The 25,154-nt window shown below is 37.8% G+C and overlaps 2 non-coding genes across 2 annotated transcripts; both read left to right on the top strand.

Annotated features, from left to right (window-relative positions):
• The first annotated feature begins 6,769 nt into the window (after positions 1 to 6,769).
• Positions 6,770 to 6,877, top strand: LOC148551136 (small nucleolar RNA R71). The gene has a single exon (XR_015893580.1). It is a non-coding gene; the product is annotated as a small nucleolar RNA R71 (small nucleolar RNA).
• A 12,915-nt stretch (positions 6,878 to 19,792) lies between these two features.
• LOC148551135 (small nucleolar RNA R71) lies at positions 19,793 to 19,900 on the top strand. Its single transcript, XR_015893624.1, has one exon. It is a non-coding gene; the product is annotated as a small nucleolar RNA R71 (small nucleolar RNA).
• The last annotated feature ends 5,254 nt before the right edge of the window (positions 19,901 to 25,154 follow it).

Genomic DNA, 25,154 nt, shown 5'->3' with positions numbered 1-25,154 from the left:
GCTAGCAGATTGCTTAGAGGTTTTGCAATTTTTGAAAAATCCTTTATAAACCAACTATAGAATCCTGCATGTCCCAGAAAGCTTCTAATTGCCTTAACATTGGCAGGTGGTGGTAATTTTTCAATTACCTCTATTTTAGCTTGATCCACTAGTATGCGGAATCGTGATTACACTTTAATTATGTAAAGTTCATTGCTCTTTCTTTCCCTGGAAATGGCGCCAAAAACACGATGCCAAAACCACGGTTCACAACCCCGTGTAACTGACCAGCAAGTGCACTGGGTCGTCCAAGTAATACCTTACGTGAGTAAGGGTCGAATCCCACAGAGATTCTTGGTATGAAGCAAGCTATGGTCACCTTGCAAATCTCAGTTAGGCAGATATAAATTGATAATGGTGTTTTCGAATAATAATTAATAGAATAGGGATAGAAATACTTATGTAATTCGTTGGTGAGAATTTCAGATAAGCGAATGGAGATGCTTTCGTTCCTCTGAACCTCTGCTTTCCTGCTATCTTCATCCAATCAGTCTTACTCTTTTCCATGGCTGGCTTTATGTGATACATCACCACTGTCAATGGCTACTTTCGGTCATCTCTCGGGAAAATGATCCAATGCCCTGTCACGGCACGGCTAATCGTCTGGAGGCATCACCCTTGTCAATGGCTTCATCTTATCCTCTCAGTGAAAATGGTCAACGCACCCTGTCACGGCACGGCTATTCATCTGTCGGTTCTCGATCATGCTGGAATAGGATTTACTATCCTTTTGTGTCTGTCACTAACGCCCTGCAATTTGCGAGTTTGGAGCTCATCACAGTCATTCATTCATTGAATCCTACTCGGAATACCACAGACAAGGTTTAGACTTTCCGGATTCTCTTGAATGCCGCCATCATTCTAGCTTACGCCACGAAGATTCTGATTAAGAGATCTAAGAGATACTCATTCAGTCGAAGGTAGAACGGAAGTGGTTGTCAGGCACGCGTTCATAGGGAATGATGATGATTGTCACGTTCATCACATTCAGATTGAAGTACGAATGAATATCTTAGAAGCGAACAAGATGAATTGAATAGAAAACAGTAGTACTTTGCATTAATCTTTGAGGAACAGCAGAGCTCCACACCTTAATCTATGGAGTGTAGAAACTCTACCGTGAAAATACATAAGTGAAAGGTCCAGGCATGGCCGAGATGGCCATCCCCCAAAACGTGATCAATAGATCAAAAGATAATCCAAAGATGTCTAATACAATAGTAAAAGGTCCTATTTATAATAAACTAGCTACTAGGGTTTACAGAAGTAAGTAATTGATGCATAAATCCACTTCCGGGGCCCACTTGGTGTGTGCTTGGGCTGAGCTTTGAGTGTTGCACGTGTAGAGGTCCTTCTTGGAGTTGAACGCCAGCTTTTGTTCCAGTTTGGGCGTTCAACTCTGGTTTTGGATCCTTTTCTGGCGCTGGACGCCAGAATTGGGCAGAAAGCTGGCGTTGAACGCCAGTTTGCATCATCTAAACTTGGCCAAAGTATGGAATATTATATATTTCTGGAAAGCCCTGAATGTCTACTTTCCAATGCAATTGGAAGCGCGCCATTTCGAGTTCTGTAGCTCCAGAAAATCCACTTTGAGTGCAGGGAGGTCAGAATCCAACAGCATCAGCAGTCTTTCTTCAACCTCTGAATCTGATTTCTGCTCAAGTCCCTCAATTTCAGCCAGAAAATACCTGAAATCATAGAAAAACACACAAACTCATAGTAAAGTCCAGAAATGTGAATTTAACATAAAAACTAATGAAAACATCCCTAAAAGTAACTAGATCCTACTAAAAACATACTAAAAACAATGCCAAAAAGCGTATAAATTATCCGCTCATCACAACACCAAACTTAAATTGTTGCTTGTCCCCAAGCAACTGAAAATCAAATAGGATAAAAAGAAGAGAATATACTACAAATTCCAAACTATCAATGAAACATAGCTTCAATCATATGAGCGGGACTTATAGCTTTTTGCCTCTTGAATAGTTTTGGCATCTCACTTTATCCATTGAAGTTTAGAATGATTGGCATCTATAGGAACTCAGAGTTCAGATAGTGTTATTGACTCTCCTAGTTCAGTATGATGATTCTTGAACACAGCTATTTTATGAGTCTTGGCCGTGGCCCTAAGCACTTTGTTTTCCAGTATTACCACCAGATACATAAATGCCACGGACATATAATTGGGTGAACCTTTTCAGATTATGACTCAGCTTTGCTAAAGTCCCCAATTAGAGGTGTCCAGGGTTCTTAAGCACACTCTTTTTTTTTTTGCTTTGGACCTTGACTTTAACCGCTCAGTCTCAAGTTTTCACTTGACACCTACACGCCACAAGCACATGGTTAGGGATAGCTTGGTTTAGCCGCTTAGACCAGGATTTTATTCCTTTAGGCCCTCCTATCCACTGATGCTCAAAGCCTTGGGATCCTTTTTATTTGCCCTTGCCTTTTGGTTTTAAGAGCTTTTGGATTTTTCTGCTTGCTTTTTCTTTTTCTTTCTATTTTTTTTTGCCCTTTTTTTTTCTGCAAGCTTTGTTCTTTGCTGCTTTTTCTTGCTTCAAGAATCATTTTTATGATTTTTCAGATTATCAAATAACATGTCTCCTTGTCATCATTCTTTCAAGAGCCAACATATTTAACATTCTTAAACAACAACTTCAAAAGACATATGCACTGTTCAAGCATACATTCAGAAAACAAGAAGCATTGTCACCACATCAATATAATTAGGCTAAGTTCAAGGATAAATTCGAAACTCATGTACTTCTTGTTCTTTTGAATTAAAACATTTTTTTTATTTAAGAGAGGTGATGGATTCATAGGACATTTATAACTTTAAGACAAAGTTATTAACTACTAATGATCATGTAGTGAAGACACAAACATAGATAAGCACATAACATAGAAAATGAAAAACAGAAGAAACAAGAACAAGGAATGAATCCACCTTAGTGATGGTGGCGTTTCCTTCTTGAGGAACCAATGATGTCCTTGAGCTCTTCTATGTCTTTTCCTTGTCTTTGTTGCTCCTCCCTCATTGCTTTTTGATCTTCTCTTATTTCATGAAGCATGATGGAGTGCTCTTGATGTTCCACCCTTAGTTGTCCCATATTGGAACTCAATTCTCCTAGGGAGGTGTTGATTTGCTCCCAATAGTTTTGTGGAGGAAAGTGCATTTGAGGCATCTCCGGGATCTCATGGTGATGAGCTTCATACGCCTCTTGAGCTCCATGAATGGGCTCTCTTGCTTGCTCCATCTTCTTCTTAGTGATGGGCTTGTCCTCTTTAATGAGGATATCTCCCTCTATGTCAATCCCAGCCGAATTGCATAGGTGGCAGATGAGGTGAGGAAAGGCTAACCTTGCCATAGTGGAGGACTTGTCAGCCACCTTGTAGAGTTCTTGAGGTATAATCTCATGAACTTCCACCTCTTCTCCAATCATGATGCTATGGATCATGATGGCCCGGTCTATAGTAACTTCAGACCAGTTGCTAGTGGGAATGATTGAGCATTGAATGAACTCCAACCATCCTCTAGCTACAGGCTTGAGGTCCACTCTTCTTAGTTGAACCGGCTTGCCTTTGGAGTCAATCTTCCATTGAGCTCCTTCTACACATATGTCCATAAGGACTTGGTCCAACCTTTAATTAAAGTTGACCCTTCTAGTGTAGGGGGCATTCATCTCCTTGCATCATGGGCAAGTTAAATGCCAACCTCACTTTTTCCGGACTAACATCCAAGTATTTCCCCCGAACCATTGTAACATAGTTCTTTGGATCCGGGTTCTTACTTTGATCATGGTTCTTGGTGATCCATGCATTGGCATAGAACTCTTGAACCATTAGGATGCCGACTTGTTGGATGGGATGTGTTAGAACTTCCCAACCTCTTCTTTGAATTTCATGTCGGATCTCCGGATACTCATTTCTTTTGAGTTTGAAAGGGACCTCGGGGATCACCTTCTTCTTGGCCACAACATCATAGAAGTGGTCTTGATGGGCTTTGGAGATGAACCTTTCCATCTCCCATGACTCGGAGGTGGAAGCTTTTGTCTTCCCCTTCCCCTTTCTAGAGGATTCTCCGGTCTTAGGTGCCATCAATGGTAATGGAAAAACAAAAAGCTTATGCTTTTACCACACCAAACTTAGAAGATTGCTCGTCCTAGAGCAAGAAAAGAAGAATAGAAGAAGAAGAAAAAGAAATGGAGGAGAGGGAGAGTGGGAAGTGTTTCGGCCAAGAGGGGTGTAGAGGGGTGTGTTATGTGAATTTGATGAAGAATGGAGGGCTTTATATAGGGAAGGGAGGGGGGTTAAGGTTCGGCCATATGGGTGGGTTTGGGTGGGAAATTGGTTTTGAATTTTGAAGGTAGGTGGAGTTTATGAGGTAGGTTTATGGGGAAGAGTGGATGGATGTGAGTGGTGAAGAGGTGATGGAGAAGAGAGTTTGAGGTGATTGGTGAAGGGTTTTTTTTTTTTTTTGGGGAAGAGTGTTTATGGGGTTGTGTGAAAGAGAGTGGTGAGAAGAAGTGAGTGGAGGTAGGTGGGGATCCTGTGGGGTCCACAGATCCTGAGTGGATCCTGTGGGGTCCACAGATCCTGAGGTGTTCAAGGATTTACATCCCTGCACCCATTAGGCATGTAAAAATGCCTTTGCACACAACTCTGGGCGTTCAGCGCCAGGTTGGTGGCCATTTTGGGCGTTCAACACCCATTTGTGTGCCAATTCTGGCGTTGAATGCCAGAACCATGCCTGTTCTGGCGTTCAGCGCCCAGAAGCTGCCCATTTTGGGCGTTTAGCGCCAGAACCATGCTCTGTTTTGGCACTGAACGCCAGACAGATGCTTCTCCAGGGTGTGATTTTTCTTCTGCTGTTTTTGATTCTGTTTTCAATTTTTCTATTTATTTTGTGACTCCACATGATCATGAACCTATAAAGACATGAAAAATAATGAAAATAAAAATTAGATAAATAAACATTGGGTTGCCTCCCAACAAGCGCTTCTTTAATGTCAATAGCTTGACAGTGGGCTCTCATGGAGCCTTACAGATGTTCAGAGCATTGTTGAAACTCTCCAACACCAAATTTAGAGTTTGGATATGGGAGTTCAACACCAAACTTAGAGTTTGGTTGTGGCCTCCCAACACCAAACTTAGAGTTTGACTGTGGGGGCTTGGGTTGACTGTGCTTTGAGAAAAGCTTTTCATGCTTCCTCTCCATGGTTGCAGAGGGAGATCCTTGAGTTTTAAACACAAGAGAGTCCTCATTCCATTGAAGGACTATTTCACCTCTGTCAACATCAATCACAGCTCTTGCTGTGGCCAGGAAAGGTCTTCCTAGGATGATGGATTCATCCTCTTCCTTTCCAGTATCCAGGACTATGAAATCAGCAGGGATGTAAAGGCCTTCAACCTTTACTAACACGTCCTCTACTTGTCCATATGCCTGTTTTCTTGAATTGTCTGCCATCTCTAATGAGATTTTAGCAGCTTACACCCCATAGATTCCCAGTTTCTCTATTACAGAGAGGGGCATGAGATTTATTCCTGAACCAAGGTCACACAGAGCCTTAAAGATCATGGTGCCTATGGTACAAGGTATTATGAACTTCCCAGGATCCTGTCTCTTCTGAGGCAATGTCAGTTGATCCAGATCACTTAGTTCATTGATGAACAAGGGAGGTTCAACTTCCCAAGTATCAATGCCAAATAATTTGGCATTTAGCTTCATGATTGCACCAAGAAACTTGGCAGTTTGCTCTTCAGTAACATCCTCATTCTCTTCAGAAGAGGAATACTCATCAGAGCTCATGAAGGGCATAAGGAGGTTCAATGGAATCTCTATGGTCTCTAGATGAGTCTCAGATTCCTTTGGTTCCTCAGAGGGAAGCTCCTTATTGATCACTGGACGTCCCAGGAGGTCTTCCTCCTTGGGATTTGCGTCTTCCTCTCCCTCTTTGGGTTCGGCCATGGTGCTTATGTCAATGGCCTTGCACTCTCCTTTTGGATTCTCTTCTGTATTGCTTGGGAGAGTACTTGGAGGGATTTCAGTGATCCTTTTACTCAGCTGGCCCACTTGTGCTTCCAAATTTCTAATGGAAGACCTGGTTTCATTCATGAAACTCACAGTGGCCTTAGATAGATCAGAGACTAGATTTGCTAAATTAGAAGCATTTTGTTCAGAGTTCTCTGTCTGTTGTTGAGTGGATGATGGAAAAGTTTTATTATTGTTAAACCTGTTTCTTCCACCATTATTAAAGCCTTGTTGAGACTTTTGATCCTTCCATGAGAAATTGGGGTAATTTCTCCATGATGAGTTATAGGTGTTTCCATAAGGTTCACCTAAGTAATTTACCTCTGCTATTGCAGGGTTCCCAGGATCATAAGCTTCTTTTGCATAAGAAGCCTCTTGAGTACTGTTGGATGCAGCTTGCATTCCATGCAGACTCTGAGAGATCATATTGACATGCTGAGTCAATATTTTATTCTGAGCCAATATGGCATTCAGAGTATCAACTTCAAGAACTCCCTTCTTCATAGGCGTCCCATTACTCACAGGATTCCTTTCAAAAGTGTACATGAACTGGTTATGAGCAACCATGTCAATGAGTTCTTGAGCTTCTGCAGGCATTTTCTTTAGGTGAATGGATCCACCTGCAGAAGTGTCCAGTGACATTTTTGATAGCTCAGATAAACCATCATAGAATATATCCAGGATGGTCCATTCTGAAAGCATGTTAGAAGGATACTTTTTGGTCAACTGTTTGTATCTTTCCCAAGCTTCATAGAGGGATTCACCTTCTTTCTGTCTGAAGGTTTGAACATCAGCTCTAAGCTTGCTCAGCTTTTGAGGAGGAAAGTACTTGGCTAAGAAAGCCGTGACCAGCTTATCCCAAGAGTTCAGGCTGTCTTTGGGTTGAGAATCCAACCATAATCTAGCTCTGTCTCTTACAGCAAAAGGGAAAAGCATGAGCCTGTAGACTTCAGGATCTACTCCATTAGTCTTAACAGTATCACATATCTGCAAGAATTCAGTTAAGAACTGAAAAGGATCTTCAGATGGAAGTCCATGAAACTTGCAGTTCTGCTGCATCAGAGAAACTAATTGAGGTTTCAGCTCAAAGTTGTTTGCTCCAATGGCAGGAATGGAGATGCTTCTTCCATGTAAATTGGAATTAGGTGCAGTAAAGTCACCAAGTATCTTCCTTACATTATTATTATTTTTGGCTGCCATCTCCTCTTCCTGTTCGAAAATTTCTGAAAGGTTATCTCTGGATTGTTGTATTTTAGCTTCTCTTAGTTTCCTTTTCAGAGTCCTTTCAGGTTCTGGATCTGCTTCCACAAGAATGTTCTTATCCTTGCTCCTGCTCATATGACAGAGAAGAGGGAACAGAAAAATAATAATAATAATAATAGAGATCCTTTATACCACAGTATAGGGATCCCTGTGTGAGTGGAAGAAAAGAGGGAGATAAAGAATGTAATGTAATGGAAGAAACACAACTGTGAGGAGGGTAAAGATGTGAGATGAGATGTTAGTAGATGAATAAATAAATAGAATAAGATGGGAGAGGGAGAATTTTCGAAAATAATTTTTGAAAAAGGGTTAGTGATTTTCGAAAATGGTTTTTTGAAAAATGTTAGTATTTTTCGAAAATTTTTAAAATCAAAAATAAAAATAAGAATAATTAGTTAATTAAAAAGAAATTTTTGAAAAAGAGGGAAGATATTTTCGAAAATTAGAGAGAGAGAGTTAGTTAGGTAGTTTTGAAAAAGTTAAGAAACAAACAAAAAGTTAGTTAGTTAGTTGAAACAAATTTTGAAAAGATAAGAAGTTAGGAGGTTAGAAAAGATATTTTGAAACCAACTTTTTGAAAAAGGTAAGATAAGAAGATATTTTAGAAATTAGTTTTGAAAAAGATTTGATTTTTAAAATCTCAATTAATGACTTGATTCATAAGAAATCACAAGATATGATTCTAGAACTTAAAGTTTGAATCTTTCTTAACAAGCAAGTAACAAACTTCAAATTTTTGAATCAAAACATTAATTGATTATGTTATTTTCGAAAATTTGATATAAAAATAAGAAAAAGATTTTTGAAAAATATTTTTGGAATTTTCAAAAATAACTAAGAATTTTGAAAAAGATTTGATTTTTGAAAAAGATTTTGAAAAAGATAAGATTTTCAAATTAAAAATTTGATTTGACTCATAAGAAACAACTTGATTTTAAAAATTTTGAAAAAGTCAACTCAAATTTTCGAATTTGATGAGAGAAAAAGGGAAAGATATTTTTTTGTTTTTTTGAATTTTTATGATGAGAGAGGAAAACAGGAAAAATGATGCAATGCATGAAAGTTATGGATCAAAATAATGAATGCATGCAAGAATGCTATGAATGTCAAGATGAACACCAAGAACACTTTGAATGTCAAGATGAACATCATAGACACAATTTTGAAAAATTTTTAATGCAAAGAAAACATGCAAGACACCAAACTTAGAATTCTTTAATGCTTACGCACTAAGAATTCAAGAATGCATATGAAAAACACCATACAACACAAAACAAAAAATCATCAAGATCAAACAAGAAGACTTACCAAGAACAACTTGAAGATCATGAAGAACACTATGAATGTATGAAATTTTCGAAAAATGCAAGATGCACATGCAAATGACACCAAACTTATGACATGACTCATGACTCAAACAAGAAACACAAAAAATGTTTTTGATTTTTATGATTTTCTAATTTTTTTGGATTTTTTCGAAAATTATATGAAAAAGAAAAAATAAGGATTCCAAAATTTTTAACATGAATTCTAGGAATCTTGCATTCTTAGTCTAAAGCTTCAGTCCAGGAATTAGACATGGCTCACTAGCCAGCTAAGCTTTCAATGAAAGCTCCGGTCCAAAACACTAGACATGGCCAATGGCCAGCCAAGCTTCAGCAGGTGAATCAGGAACAGCAGCAGGTGGATTAGCAACAACTAGCTTGCTCTTGATAACAAATTGCTGCCTCAGTCCAAATAAATTTAGACATGGCTTTACAGCCAGCCAGGCTTCACATGCTTCATGAAACACTAGAATTCATTCTTAAAAATTTTGAATAAAATTTTTGAAAACATTTTTATATTATTTTTTTTTCAAAAACAAAGGAGAAAATTTTGAAATATTTTTGAAAAATTTTTTTGAAAAGAAAACAAAAAGAAAATTACCTAATCTGAGCAACAAGATGAATCGTCAGTTGTCCAAACTCGAACAATCCCCGGCAACGACGCCAAAAACTTGGTACGCGGAATCGTGATTACACTTTAATTATGTAAAGTTCATTGCTCTTTCTTTCCCTGGAAATGGCGCCAAAAACATGATGCCAAAACCACGGTTCACAACCCCGTGTAACTGACCAGCAAGTGCACTGGGTCGTCCAAGTAATACCTTACGTGAGTAAGGGTCGAATCCCACGGAGATTGTTGGTATGAAGCAAGCTATGGTCACCTTGCAAATCTTAGTTAGGCAGATATAAATTGATAATGGTGTTTTCGAATAATAATTAATAGAATAGGGATAGAAATACTTATGTAATTCGTTTGTGAGAATTTTAGATAAGCGAATGGAGATGCTTTCGTTCCTCTGAACCTCTGCTTTCCTGCTATCTTCATCCAATCAGTCTTACTCCTTTCCATGGCTGGCTTTATGTTATACATCACCACTGTCAATGGCTACTTTCGGTCATCTCTCGAGAAAATGATCCAATGCCCTGTCACGGCACGACTAATCGTCTGGAGGCATCACCCTTGTCAATGGCTTCATCTTATCCTCTCAGTGAAAATGGTCAACGCACCCTGTCACGGCACGACTATTCATCTGTCAGTTCTCGATCATGCTGGAATAGGATTTACTATCCTTTTGCGTCTGTCACTAACGCCCCGCAATCGCGAGTTTAGAGCTCGTCACAGTCATTCATTCATTGAATCCTACTCGGAATACCACAGACAAGGTTTAGACTTTCCGGATTCTCTTGAATGCCGCCATCATTCTAGCTTACGCCACGAAGATTCTGATTAAGAGATCTAAGAGATACTCATTCAGTCGAAGATAGAACGGAAGTGGTTGTCAGGCACGCGTTCATAGGGAATGATGATGATTGTCACGTTCATCACATTCAGATTTAAGTACGAATGAATATCTTAGAAGCGAACAAGATGAATTGAATAGAAAACAGTAGTACTTTGCATTAATCTTTGAGGAACAGCAGAGCTCCACACCTTAATCTATGGAGTGTAGAAACTCTACCGTGAAAATATATAAGTGAAAGGTCCAGGCATGGCCGAGATGGCCAGCCCCCAAAACGTGATCAATAGATCAAAAGATAATCCAAAGATGTCTAATACAATAGTAAAAGGTCCTATTTATAATAAACTAGCTACTAGGGTTTACAGAAGTAAGTAATTGATGCATAAATCCACTTCCGGGGCCCACTTGGTGTGTGCTTGGGCTGAGCTTTGAGTGTTGCACGTGTAGAGGTCCTTCTTGGAGTTGAACGCCAGCTTTTGTGCCAGTTTGGGCGTTCAACTCTGGTTTTGGATCCTTTTCTGGCGCTGGACGCCAGAATTGGGCAGAAAGCTGGCATTGAACGCCAGTTTGTATCGTCTAAACTTGGCCAAAGTATGGACTATTATATATTGCTGGAAATCCCCGGTTGTCTACTTTCCAATGCAATTGGAAGCTCGCCATTTCGAGTTATGTAGCTCCAGAAAATCCACTTTGAGTGCAGGGAGGTCAGAATCCAACAGCATCAGCAGTCTTTCTTCAACCTCTGAATCTGATTTCTGCTCAAGTCCTTCAATTTCAGCCAGAAAATACCTGAAATCACAGAAAAACACACAAACTCATAGTAAAGTCTAGAAATGTGAATTTAACATAAAAACTAATGAAAACATCCCTAAAAGTAACTAGATCCTACTAAAAACATACTAAAAATAATGCCAAAAAGCGTATAAATTATCCGCTCATCATCCACCTCTATTCCCTTATTTGAAATTTTATGCCCAAGGACAATCCCTTCAGTCACCATAAAGTGACATTTTTCCCAGTTTAAAACCAAGTTGGTCTCTTGGCATCTTTTCAGAACCAGTGTCAGGTGATCAAGACAGGAGCTGAATGAGTCTCCATATACTGAGAAGTCATCCATGAAGACTTCCAGAAATTTTTCCACCATATCAGAGAAAATAGAGAGCATGCATCTCTGAAAGGTTGCAGGCGCATTACACAGCCCAAATGGCATCCTTCTGTAAGCAAACACTCCAGATGGGCATGTGAATGCTGTTTTCTCTTGATCCTGGGGATCTACTGCAATTTGGTTGTAGCCTGAGTAGCCATCCAAAAAGCAGTAATAATTATGACCTGCTAGTCTTTCTAGCATCTGGTCTATGAATAGTAAAGGAAAATGATCATTTCTGGTGGCTGTATTGAGCCTTCTGTAATCAATACACATGCGCCACCCTGTAACTGTTCTTGTAGGAACCAGTTCATTTTTTTCATTATGAACCACTGTCATGCCTCCCTTTTTAGGGACAACTTGAACAGGACTCACCCAGGGGCTATCAGAAATAGGATAAATAATCCCAGCCTCCAGTAATTTAGTGACCTCTTTCTGCACCACTTCCTTCATGGCTGGATTTAGCCGCCTCTGTGGTTGAACCACTGGCTTAGCATCATCCTCCAATAGGATTTTGTGCATGCATCTCGCTGGGCTTATGTCCTTAAGGTCACTTATGGACCACCCAAAAGCTGTCTTGTGTGTCCTTAGCACTTAAATTAGTGCTTCCTCTTCCTGTGGATTTCAAGCAGAGCTTATGATCACTGGAAAAGTATCACCTTCTCCTAGAAATACATATTTCAGGGATGGTGGTAATGGTTTGAGCTCGGGTTTAGGAGGTTTTTCCTCTCCCTGAGGAAATTTCAGAGGCTCTTTTAATTCCTCTGAATCCTCCAGATCAGGCGGAACATCTTTAAAAATGTTTTCCAGCTCTGATTCGAGACTCTCAGCCATGTTGATCTCCTCCACCAGAGAGTCAATGATATCAACTTTCATGCAGTCTTTTGGTGTGTCTGGATGCTGCATGGCATTGACAGCATTCAACTTAAACTCATCCTCATTGACTCTCAGGGTTATTTTCCCCTGTTGGACGTCAATGAGAGTTCGTCCAATTGCTAGGAAAGGTCTTCCTAGAATGAGAGTAGCACTCTTGTGCTCCTCCATTTCCAGCACAACAAATTCAGTGGGAAAGGCGAATGGCCCAACCCTGACAATCATGTCCTCAATCACGCCTAATGGATATTTAATTGAGCCATCAGCAAGTTGGAGACATATCCGGGTTGGTTTAACTTCTTCAGTTAAACCAAGCTTTCTGATGGTGGATGTAGGTATTAAGTTGATGCTTGCCCCAAGATCACATAGGGCTGTCTTGGTGCAGTTACCGTCTAATATGCATGGTATCAAAAAGCTTCCGGGATCTTTAAGCTTTTTAGGAAAGCTTTTCAGAATGACTGCACTGCATTCTTCAGTGAGGAGAACTCTTTCAGTTTCTCTCCAATCCTTCTTATGACTTAAGATCTCTTTCATGAACTTGGCATAAGAAGGTATTTGCTCAAGTGCCTCTGCAAACGGAATCTTTATTTCAAGAGTCCTGAGATAATCTGCAAAGCGAGCAAATTGCTTATCCTGCTCCTCTTGGAAGAGTTTTTGAGGATAAGGTATCTTGGCTTTATATTCCTCAACCTTGGTTGCTGCAGGTTTATTTCCTACAGAAGTGGTTGAATAAGCCTTTTCAGAGGGGTTGTCATCAGCACTTGTGTGTGTCTGATCCCTCACTGGCATTTGAGTGCCAGGGTTGGAAGCTGGAGTGACGTTAGACGCCAACTCCTCATCTGCTCCTGGCGTCTGAATGCCAGAACTGTGCTTCCTTCGGGCGTTCAACGCCAGTTCCTTGCTTGTTTCTGGCGTTGAACGCCAGTCCTGAGCATGGTTTGGGCGTTCAACGCCAGCCTTCCACCCAATCTCTGGCGTTTTAGCGCCAGAATTATTTCTCTCCAGGCTCTTACTGTCCTCAGATGGATTTTGGGTAGTTTGCTCATTTCTTGGCTTCCTGCTACCTTGAGGTGGGGTATTTAATCTCTTCTCACTTTTTAATTGAACTGCTTGGCATTCTTCTGTTATTTGTTTTGACAGCTACTGCTTTGTTTGCTTTAATTGTACTTCCATATTTATATTAGCCATCTTTGTCTCTTGTAGTCTATCCTTGAATTCAGCTAACTGCTTTGTTAGAAAATCCAATTGCTGATTGAATTCAGCAGCTTGTTCTACAAGGCTGAGTTCAGCAGTTACTGTTTTAGCCTCTTCTTTCATAGAAGGGTCACTGCTTAGGTACAGATGCTGATTTCTGGCAACTGTATCAATGAGCTCTTGAGCTTCTTCAATTGTCTTTCTCATGTGGATAGATCCACCAGCTGAGTAATCTAGAGAAGCTGAGCGCTTTCTGTAAGCCCATAATAGAAGATATCTAGCTGAACCCACTCTGAAAACATTTCAGAGGGGCATTTTCTTAGCATCTCTCTGTATCTCTCCCAGGCATCATAAAGAGATTCATTATCTCCTTGTTTAAAACCTTGGATGTCCAGCCTTAGCTGTGTCATCCGTTTTGGAGGAAAGTATGGATTCAGGAATTTTTCTGTCAGCTGTTTCCATGTCTTTATGCTAGCCTTAGGTTGGTTATTTAACCACCTCTTAGCTTGGTCTTTTATAGCAAATGGGAACAGCAATAATCTGTAGACATCCTGATCTACTTCCTTATCATGTACTGTGTCAGCAATTTGTAAAAACTGTGCCAGAAACTCTGTAGGTTCTTCTTGTGGAAGACCGGAATACTGGCAACTTTGCTGCACCATGATAATGAGCTGAGGATTCAACTCAAAGCTACTGACTCCAATGGAGGGTATACTGATACTACTCCCATATGAAGCAGTAGTGGGGTTAGCATATGACCCCAGAGTCCTTCTGGACTATTCATTTCCACTTAGATCCATGATGGAGAAAGGGAGATGATAAAAAATATTTTTATTTATTTATTTATTTATTTTGAAAATAAAATAAATTAAAATAAAATAAATAAAAAATGGATGAAGATTTTCGAAAAAATGAAAAGAGTGGTTTAGGAAGTTTTGAAAAAGATATGATTTTTGAAAAAGGTTTTAAATTTTGAAATAAAAATCTGAATTTTAAGAGCAATTTTCGAAAATTTGCTTTAAAATGGAGAGAAAATATATTTTTTTGAATTTGATAAGGAGAGAGAAAAATAATAAAATAGCACAAGATTTAAAATTTTTAGATCTAATGCTCCTTGTTTTCGAAAATTTTGGAGGGAAAACACCAAGGAACACCAAACTTAAAAATTTTAAGATCAAGACACAAGGAAAAGTCAAGAACACCTTTAAGACTCACAAGAACAACAAGAACATGAAGATAGAACACCAAACTTAAAATTTTTAGAAAACCAAACTAAAATTTTCGAAAACCAAAGAGAAATCAACAAGAAAACACTAAACTTAAAGTTTGGCACAAGATTTAATAGAGAAATTATTTTTGAAAAAGAAGATTTTGAAAAGAATATACCCAATTATCAAGAACATAGACCAACGCTCTAGCCAATTGGGCAGTAAATATAACACTTGTTTTGAAGAAGTATTTTTAATAACTAAGAAAAAAAAATTTTTTTGAAAACTAATGTTTTGAAAAGGCACACGAAAAACAAGAAAAGAAATAGAACAAGAAAAACTAAAAACTAATAAAGAAAAATAATATTTTTGAAAAATTTTTGAAAAGAATATAAAAGACTCTGACCCAAAAGACAAAATTTTCCTAATCTAAGCAACAGGATTCACCGTCAGTTGTTCAAACTCAAACAATCCCCGGCAACGGCGCCAAAAACTTGGTGCACGAATTTGTTACATGTCAATGTCAATATTACTCTTACAAATTCGCACAACTAACCAGCAAGTGCACTGGGTCGTCCAAGTAATACCTTACGTGAGTAAGGGTCGAATCCCACGGAGATTGTTGGTTTGAAGCAATCTATGGTTATCTTGTAAATCTTAGTTAGGAAGGCAATTATTTTTATCAGTTTAAATTGTGAAAAATAAAAGAGCATGAATTAAATACTTGTTATGCAGTAATGGAGAATGTGTTGGAGTTTTGGAGATACTTTGTCTTCTGAATCTCTGCTTTCCTCTGTCTTCTTGTTCACACACGCACGTTCCTCCTATGGCAAGCTTTATGCTGGTGGATCACCGTTGTCAATGGCTACCATCCGTCCTCTCAGTGAAAAGGGTCCAGATGCGCTGTCACCGCACGACTAATCATCTGTAGGTTCTCAATCATACCGGAATAGGATTTACTATCCTTTTGCGTTGTCACTACGCCCAGCACTCGTGAGTTTGAAGTGCGTTACAGTTATCCCATCCCTGAATCCTACTCGGAATACCACAGACAAGGTTTAGACTTTCTGGATTCTCAAGGATGTTGCCAATGGATTCTAGCTTATACCACGAAGATTCTGATTAAGGGATCCAAGAGATATTCATTCAATCTAATGTAGAACGGAGGTGGTTGTCAGGCACGCGTTCATAGTTTGAGAATGGTGATGAGTGTCACGGATCATCACATCCATCATATTGAAGTGCGAATGAACATCTTAGATAGAAACAAGCGTGTTTGAATAGAAAACAGAAATACTTGCATTAATTCATCGAGATACAGCAGAGCTCCTCACCCCCAACAATGGAGTTTAGAGACTCATGCCGTCAAAGAGTAAAAAGTTCAGATCTAAAATGTCATGAGATACAAAATAAATCTCTAAAAGTTGTTTAAATACTAAACTAGTAACCTAGGTTTACAGAAAATGAGTAAACTATGATAGATAGTGCAGAAATCCACTTCTGGGGCCCACTTAGTGTGTGCTGGGGCTGAGACTAAAGCTTCTCACGTGCCTGGGCTGTTTTGGGCATTCAACGTCAGGCTGTAACCTGTTTCTGGCGTTGAACTCCAACTTGTAACGTGTTTCTGGCGCTGGACGCCAGACTGCAACATGAAACTGGCGTTGAATGCCAGTTTACGTCATCTATCCTTGAGCAAAGTATGGACTATTATATATTTCTGGAAAGCTCTGGATGTCTACTTTCCAATGCAATTAGAAGCGCGTCAATTGGACTCCTTTAGCTCCAGAAATTTCATTCCGAGTGCAGAGAGGTCAGGATCCAACAGCATCAGCAGTCCTTTTTCAGCCTGAATCAGATTTTTGCTCAGCTCCCTCAATTTCAGCCAGAAAATACCTGAAATTACAGAAAAACACACAAACTCATAGTAAAGTCCAGAAATATGAATTTTGCCTAGAAACTAATGAAAATAAACTAAAAACTAACTAAAACATACTAAAAACTATATGAAATTAAACCCAAAAAGCGTATAAAATATCCGCTCATCAAATAACAATAGAAAATAAATAGATATAATTAAATAACATTGGGTTGCCTCCCAACAAGCGCTTCTTTAATGTCAATAGCTTGACAGTGAGCTCTCATGGAGCCTCACAGATAATCAGAGCAAGGTTGGGGCCTCCCAACACCAAACTTAGAGTTTGAATGTGGGGGTTCTGTTTGACTCTGTATTGAAAGAAGCTTTTCATGCTTCCTCTTCATGGTTACAGAAGGAGAACCTTGAGTCTTAAATACAAGGTAGTCTTCATTCAACTGAAGGACCAACTCTGCTCTGTCAACATCAATCACTACTTTTGCTGTGGCTAGGAAGGGTCTGCCAAGGATGATGGATTCATCCTCATCCTTCCCAGTATCTAGAATTATGAAATTAGCAGGGATGTAAAGGCCTTCAACCTTCACTAGCACGTCCTCTACTAGTCCATAAGCCTGTTTCATTGATTTGTCTACCATCTCTAGTGAGATTCTTGCAGCTTGTACCTCAAGGATTCTCAATTTCTCCATTACAAAGAGTGGCATGAGGTTTATCCCTGACCCCAGGTCACACAGAGCCTTCTCAAATGTCATGGTGCCTATGGTACAAGGTATGAAGAATTTTCCGGGATCCGGTTTCTTCTGAGGTAGTGTCTTCCTCATTAATGCATTCAGTTCATTGGTGAACAACGGGGGTTCATCCTCCCAAGTTTCATTACCAAACAACTTGGCATTCAGCTTCATGATTACTCCTAGATACTTAGCAACTTGCTCTTCAGTGATGTCTTCATCCTCTTCAGAGGAAGAATATTCATCAGAGCTCATGAATGGCAGAAGGAAGTTCAGTGGAATCTCTATGGTCTTAGTAAGAGCCTCAGATTCTTTTGGTTTCTCAAAGGGAAATTCCTTTCTGTCCAGAGGACATCCCATGAGGCTTTTCTCATTGGGATTCACGTCCTCCTCACTCTCTCCAGGTTCGACCATGTTAGTCATGGTTATGGCCTTACACTCTCTCTTGGGATTTTCTTCTGTATTGCTTGGAAGAGTACTGGGAGGTGTTTCACTAATCTTCTTACTCAGCTGACCCACCTGTGCCTCCAAATTTTTAATGGAGGACCTTGTTTCATTCATAAAATTTAGTGTGGTCTTGGATAGATCAGAGACTATGGTTGCCATGCCAGAATAGCTCTGTTTAGAATTCTTTGTCTGTTGCTAAGAAGATGATGGAAAAGGCTTGCTATTGCTAAACCTGTTTCTTCCACCATTATTATTGAAGCTTTGTTGAGGCTTCTGTTGGTCTTTCCATGAGAAATTTGGATGATTTCTCCATGAAGGATTATAGGTGTTTCTTTAGGGTTCTCCCATGTAATTCACCTCTGTTATTGCAGCGTTCTCAGGATCATAAGCTTCTTCTTCAGAAGATGCTTCTTTAGTACTGTTGGATGCAGCTTGCAATCCATTCAGACTTTGAGAAATTATATTGACTTGCTGAGTCAATATTTTGTTCTGAGCCAATATGGCATTCAGAGTATCAATTTCAAGGACTCCTTTCTTATGAGGCATCCCATTGTTCACAGGATTCCTCTCAGAGGTGTACATGAACTGGTTATTTGCAACCATTTCAATGAGTTCCTGAGCTTCTGCAGGGGTTTTCAGATGAAGAGATTGATAACCCACTATTTTATGGTTTATATTGTGTTTAATTGTGTGATTTTGTCATGATCCTTGCCCACTTATTCATCAATTTAGCATGCAATTAGATTTCTTTCCTAAATTCAGTACATGTTTAAAAATTACTTCCTAGAGACTTTAATTATTTATTTTTAATTCTCCTTTATTCCATTCGATGCCGTGATCTGTGTGTCAAGTGTTTCAGGCTTTATAGGGCATGAACGAGATGTAGATTGGAGAGGAAGCTAGAAAAAATGGAAGGAACACAAGAATTTGAGGAGATAACCAGCGAGAAGTGACGCGGTCGCATAGCTCACGCGACCGCGTGAAGGAGCACAAATCACAGTGACGCGGCCGCATGGCTTGCGCGGCCGCGCGGGTTGGAAAGCGCAAGCGACGCGGTGGCGTGGACGACGCAAACGCGTGGAGAGGAAAAAGCGCAAGCGACGCGTCCGCATGGACGACGTGATCACGTGACATGTGCGATCTGCATAATCTGCAGAATCCACTGGGGGCGATTTTGGACCTTATTTCGGCCCAGTTTTCGGCCCGAAACAGCAGACTAGAGTCAGAGAATATGCAGAAACAACACACACATTCATTCAGTAGTTTTAGATCTAGTTTTTCACTCTCTTAGATTTTTTTCTCTCTAGTTTTTAGAATTTTAATTTTCAATTGGTATTAGCATTGGAACAGTGAGAAGAGTTATTTCCTCATCAAGACTTCATCATTCTAGTTTGTTCTCTTAACTTGGTTCTATTCTTCCATGTTCTTTGTTATGTTCAATTTTGTCATTCAGATACTTTTATGATTATTTAATGCAAGGATTATTTCTTTTTAATTCAATTTCAATTCCAACAATCATGTCTTCTTTTAATTCCCTTTCATGCGCTATGGATTCTTTATTTACAATGTGTGAGTAGTTTCCTTACTTGATGGGGAGTTGATTAAAAGGAACTCTTGAGTTGGAAGGATTGAAAGAAAATTTGTAATTGGGTTAAATGTTGGATTGCTATCCTGTCACCGACGCCAATCCCTTTGAACCAAGTGGGTTGCAACTTGTGAACAGATCTAGCATTCCCACTTGTTTGACTTTCCCTTACCTAGTAAAGGATAACCAAACAGAACAACCATTAATTATAAATTAATCTTACAATCACACCATCAATGATAGAGATTCTAACCAATCAATTCCCAGTCAAGGCTTTTATTTATATTATTTAAAAATCCTCAATTTAAATTCCAATTTACTTAGCTCAACTTCTTGGAACATCTGATTAATAAAACAGCACACCTTTCTGGAACTCGTTGGGAGACGACCTGGGACTTAAAACTCCCAGTAATTTTAATTTAAACTCTCTGTAACATATTTCTAAATTGATAAGCAGATTCTCGGTGAGTTAAGAACTATACTTGCAATGTAACCATTTTAATAAATTTTTAATTCACCAGCTTCTGCTTCCCATCAGAGATCCTCCTGCAGAATGGTCCAATGACATTTTTGACAACTCAGACAGACCATCATAGAATATACTTATGATGCTCCATTCTGGAAGCATGTCAGTAGGACACCTTTTGATCAGTTGCTTGTATCTTTCCCAAGCTTCATAGAGGGATTCTCCTTCCTTCTGTCTGAAGGTTTGGATTTCCACTCTAAGCTTGTTCATCTTTTGAGGTGGAAAGAATTTGGCCAGAAAAGCACTGACCAGCTTATCCCAAGAGTTCAGGCTATCCTTTGGTTGTGAATCCAACCATGTTCTAGCTCTGTCTCTTACAAAAAAGGGAAAAGCATAAGCCTGTAGACCTCAGGATCAACTCCATTGGTCTTAACAATGTCACAGATTTGCAAGAATTCAGCTAAAAACTGATGAGGATCTTCCATTGGGAGTCCAAGAAACTTGCAGTTCTGCTGCATTAGAGAAACCAATTGAGGCTTAAGCTCAAAATTGTTTACTCCAATTGCAAGAAGTGAGATGCTTCTTCCACAGAAGTTAGAAGAGGGTGCAATAAAGTCACCAAGCATCTTCTTTGCATCTCCACCATTGTTATTGGGTTCGGCCATGTCTCCTCTTTTTCGAAAATCTCTGTTAGGTTCTCTCCAGAGAGTTGTGCTTTAGCTTCCCTTAGCTTCCTCTTCAGAGTCCTTTCAGGTTCAGGATCAGCTTCAATAAGAATATTCTTATCCTTGTTCCTGCTCATATGAAAAAGAAGAGAACAGAAAAGAAAATATGGAATCTTCTATGTCACAGTATAGAGATTCCTTATGTGAGTATAAGAAGAGAAGAATAGAAGAAGGATAAGAGAAAAACTCGAACACAGAGAAGAAGATGGGGTTCGAATTATGAGAGAAGTGTTAGTAGATAAATAAATAAATAGAAGGAGATGAGAGAGGGGGAGAGAATTCGAATTTAATTTAAAACAAAAGGAAAATTATTTTTGTTTTTATTTTAATTTTAAAATGTAGTTAGTATTCGAAAATTAAGAAGGAAAATAAAATTAAATTGAAATTTAAAACAATTAGTTAATGAAAAGAAATTTTTGAAAAAGATGTTAGTAATTTTTGAAAATAAGAGAGAGAAAATTAGTTAGGTGGTTTTGAAAAAGATAAGGATTTTAAAAATCAAACAAAAAGTTAAGTGGTTAATTGAAAAAGATTTTGAAAATCAATTTTGAAAAGATGAGAAGTTAGAAAAGATTTTAAAATTAAGTTTTGAAAAAGATATGATTGAAATTTATGATTGAAAATCATTTTGAAAAAGATTTGAAAAAGAAATTTAAGAAGATTTGATTTTGAAAATTGAAGTTGATTACTTGACTAACAAGAAACTAAAAGATATGATTCTAAATTTAAAGATTGATCCTTTCTTAATAGGCAAGTAACAAACTTTAAAATTTTTAAATCAATCACATTAATTGTTAGTAAAGTTTGAAATTATGAAACAAAATAAGAAAAATATTTTTGAAAATAAATTTGAAATTTTCGAAAATATGAAAGAAAAAAATGAAAAAGATTTAATTTTTGAAAAAGATTTGAAAAAGATAGAATTTTTAAATTAAAAATTTGATTTGACTCATAAGAAACAACTAAGTTTTGAAATTTTTTTGAAAAAGTCAACTCAAATATTCGAAATTTATGAGAAGAAAAAGGAAAAGATATTTTTTTTTATTTTTGAATTTTTAATGAAGAAAGAGAAAAACAATAAAAGGACTCAAAACATGAAAATTATGAATCAAAACACACAATGCATGCAAGAACACTTTGAATGTCAAGATGAACACCAAGAACACTTTGAAGATCAGAATGAACACAAGACTTATTTTTGAAAATTTTTTTAAGAAAAGAAAAACATGCAAGACACCAAACTTAGAAATTGTGAAACTTTAGACACTAACAAATTGAAAATGCATATGAAAAACAAGAAAAGATACAAAACATAAAAAGCAAAGACCAAACAAAGAAAATCATCAAGAACAACTTAAAGATTATGAAGGACACATGCATGAGTTTTCGAAAATTAAAGGAAAATTAAAAAGCATGCAGTTGACACCAAACTTAAAAGTTGACACAAGACTCAAACAAGAAACACAAAATATTTTTGGTTATTATGATTTTATTAAATTTTTTGGATTTTTCAAAAATTAATTTGAAAAAGAAAAATATGGATTTCAAAATTTTTAATAAGAATTCCAGGAATCATGCAATGTTAGTCTAAAGCTTCGGTCCAGGAATTAGACATGGCTTACTAGCTAGGCAAGCTTTCAGTGAAGGCTTCGGTCCAAAACACTAGACATAGCCAATGGTCAGCCAAGCTTTAGCAGATCATTACATACAACGGCTAAATTGCTGAGAAAGACAAAGAAGCTCTTTTAAGGATAGTTAAAACCTCGGTCCAAAAGATTAGACATGGCTTAACAGCCAGCCAGGATTCAACATATCTCATGAAACTCTAGAATTCATTCTTAAAAATCCTGAAGAACATAGAATAATTTATTTTTTTTGAAAAATTTTTTTTTTCTCAAAAATAAAAATAAATTAAAAACAAAAAGCTTAAAATTAAAATAAAATTACCTAATCTGAGCAACAAGATGAACCGTCAGTTGTCCAAACTCGAACAATCCCCGACAACGGCGCCAAAAACTTGGTGCACAAAATTGTGATCTCTAGCAACGACGCCAAAAACCTGGTACGCACGTTCTTAATCTCAAATTCTTTTTCACAACTCCGATACAACTAACCAGCAAGTGCACTGGGTTGTCCAAGTAATAAACTTTACGTGAGTAAGGGTCGATCCCACAGAGATTGTCGGCTTGAAGCAAGCTATGGTCATCCTTGTAAATCTCAGTCAGGCAGATTCAAATGGTTATGAGATTTTGATAATTAAAATATAAAATATAAAATAGGATAGAGATACTTATGCAATTCATTGGTGAGAATTTCGGATAAGCGTATGGAGATGCTTTTGTTCCTTCTGAACCTCTGCTTTCCTACTGCTGTCATCCAATCATTCATACTCCTTTCCATGGCAAGCTGTATGTTGGGCATCACCATTGTCAATGGCTACTTCCCGTCCTCTCAGTGAAAATGGTCCAAATGCGTTGTCACCGTACGGCTAATCATCTGTCGGTTCTCGATCATGTTGGAATAGGATCCAGTGATCCTTTTGCGTCTGTCACTACGCCCAACACTCGCAAGTTTGAAGCTCGTCACAGTCATCCCTTCCCAGATCCTACTCGGAATACCACAGACAAGGTTTAGACTTTTCAGATCTCAAGAATAGCCGCCAATAATTCTAGCTTATACCACGAAGACTCCGATCTTTCGGAATGGAGGCTAAGAGATAAACGCTCAATCCAAGGTAGAACGGAAGTGGTTGTCAGGCACGCGTTCATAGGTTGAGAATAGTAATGAGTGTCACGGATCATCATATTCATCATGTTGAAGTGCAAGCGAATATCTTAGAATAGGAATAAGCTTGAATTGAATAAGAAAACAATAGTACTTTGCATTAATTCATGAGGAACAGCAGAGCTCCACACCTTAATTTATGGTGTGTAGAAACTCTACCATTGAAAATACATAAGTGATGAAGGTCCAGGCATGGCCGAATGGCCAGCCTCCATTGTCTAAGGACTAAACGTTCCAAAGATGTAAATACAATAGTAAAAAGTCCTATTTATACTAAACTAGTTACTAGGGTTTACAAAGATAAGTAAATGATGCAGAAATCCACTTCCGGGCCCACTTGGTGTGTGCTTGGGCTGAGCATTGAGCTTTCATGTGTAGAGACTCTTTTTGGAGTTAAACGCCAGATTGTAGCCTGATTCTGGCGTTTAACTCTGATTTGCAACCTATTTCTGGCGTTTAACTCCAGAATAGGGCAGGAAGTTGGCGTTTGAACGCCAGTTTGTGTCATCTAAACTCGGGCAAATTATGGACTATTATATATTTCTGGAAAGCCCTGGATGTTTACTTTCCAACGCAATTAAGAGCGTGCCAATTGGGTTTCTGTAGCTCCAGAAAATCTATTTCGAGTGCAGGGAGGTCAGAATCCAACAACATCTGCAGTCCTTCTTCTGCCTCTGAATCAGATTTTTGCTCAAGCCCCTCAATTTTAGCCAGGAATTACCTGAAATCACAGAAAAACATACAAACTCATAGTAAAGTCCAGAAATGTGATTTTTATTTAAAACTAATAAAAATATACTAAAAACTATGTAAAAATAATGCCAAAAAGCGTATAAATTATCCGCTCATCAGCTTATAACGAAGAAATTCTATTTCTATTGAGGAATTTCTAGACCAACGATCATTCTCACTATCACATTCCTTTAGTGACTTTGGCCAAATAAATTAATGGAATAAAAATAATAATAATAATAATAATAATAATAATAATAATAATAATAATAATAATAATAATAATAATAATAATAATAATAATAATAATAATAATAATATTTTTAAATATCTTATTATAATAAAAATTATTTAAAATTTTTAATAAATTTTAAATTTAAAATATCATAAAATTTAATTTTATTATTTTTAAAAAAATAAATTTCATTAAATAAGATAATAAATCATAATTAACTCATTATTTAATTTTTAAAAATCTGGGGTGTTATACTAGTCATTAATCATAACATAATAATTGCCCAGAGTTAAGCCTTTTACGTTATCCTCATATTGAGAGAAAGTCAAATAGGCCTAGTTAATCCCAATCCATAAGTAGCATCAATGAAAACAAGATTAACTAACAACTCTAGATCACCAATCTAAATAGGGTATTAATGGCTCAAGATTACCAAGCTTAGCTTCTCTCTCAAAGTTAAGAATACTCAAAATCTATTCTAAAACTAAGCCAAGCATTTTATCAAATACTTTATGTTTATAAAAAGAAAAGCATGTTAAATTGCAATAATAATAAAATCTAAAGCTACCAAATGCATGATAACAAAAATTACAACTCAATTAAATACCAATAAACATAAAACATCAAATTGCATTAAATGAAATTAAAAGTAACAAAGGTTTATGAAACTAAAAGTGACACAAATGAGAATTTAACAAGAAGAACTAAGAAAATTAGAGCAATGGAACAAGAAAAAGTAAAGAAAACTAAATCAAAACAAATATTTAAACCCAAACCTAAGAGAAAATTAAACTAAAAACCCTAAATTCTAGAGAGAAGAGGAAGCTTCTCTCTCTAAAAAATGACCTAAAGCATGGTTTCTAAGCTACCCTAATTACTCCCTCCTTGTTCCTTCTTGAATTTGGCGTCAGATACTTCAGAAATGAGTTAGATTTGGGCTTGAGTGAGCTCAGAAATTGCCAGCCACAATTTCTTAAAATGAGTCACATGCCGAGTGTCACGCGTACGCATCACTTAACTCCATGTCCACTATAGAGAATTG

The sequence above is a fragment of the Arachis ipaensis genome, chromosome B7 (assembly GCF_059453495.1).
Source record: "Arachis ipaensis isolate K30076 ecotype BB chromosome B7, ASM5945349v1, whole genome shotgun sequence".
NCBI lineage: Eukaryota > Viridiplantae > Streptophyta > Magnoliopsida > Fabales > Fabaceae > Arachis > Arachis ipaensis.
This window is presented reverse-complemented; position numbering and strand designations above follow the sequence as displayed.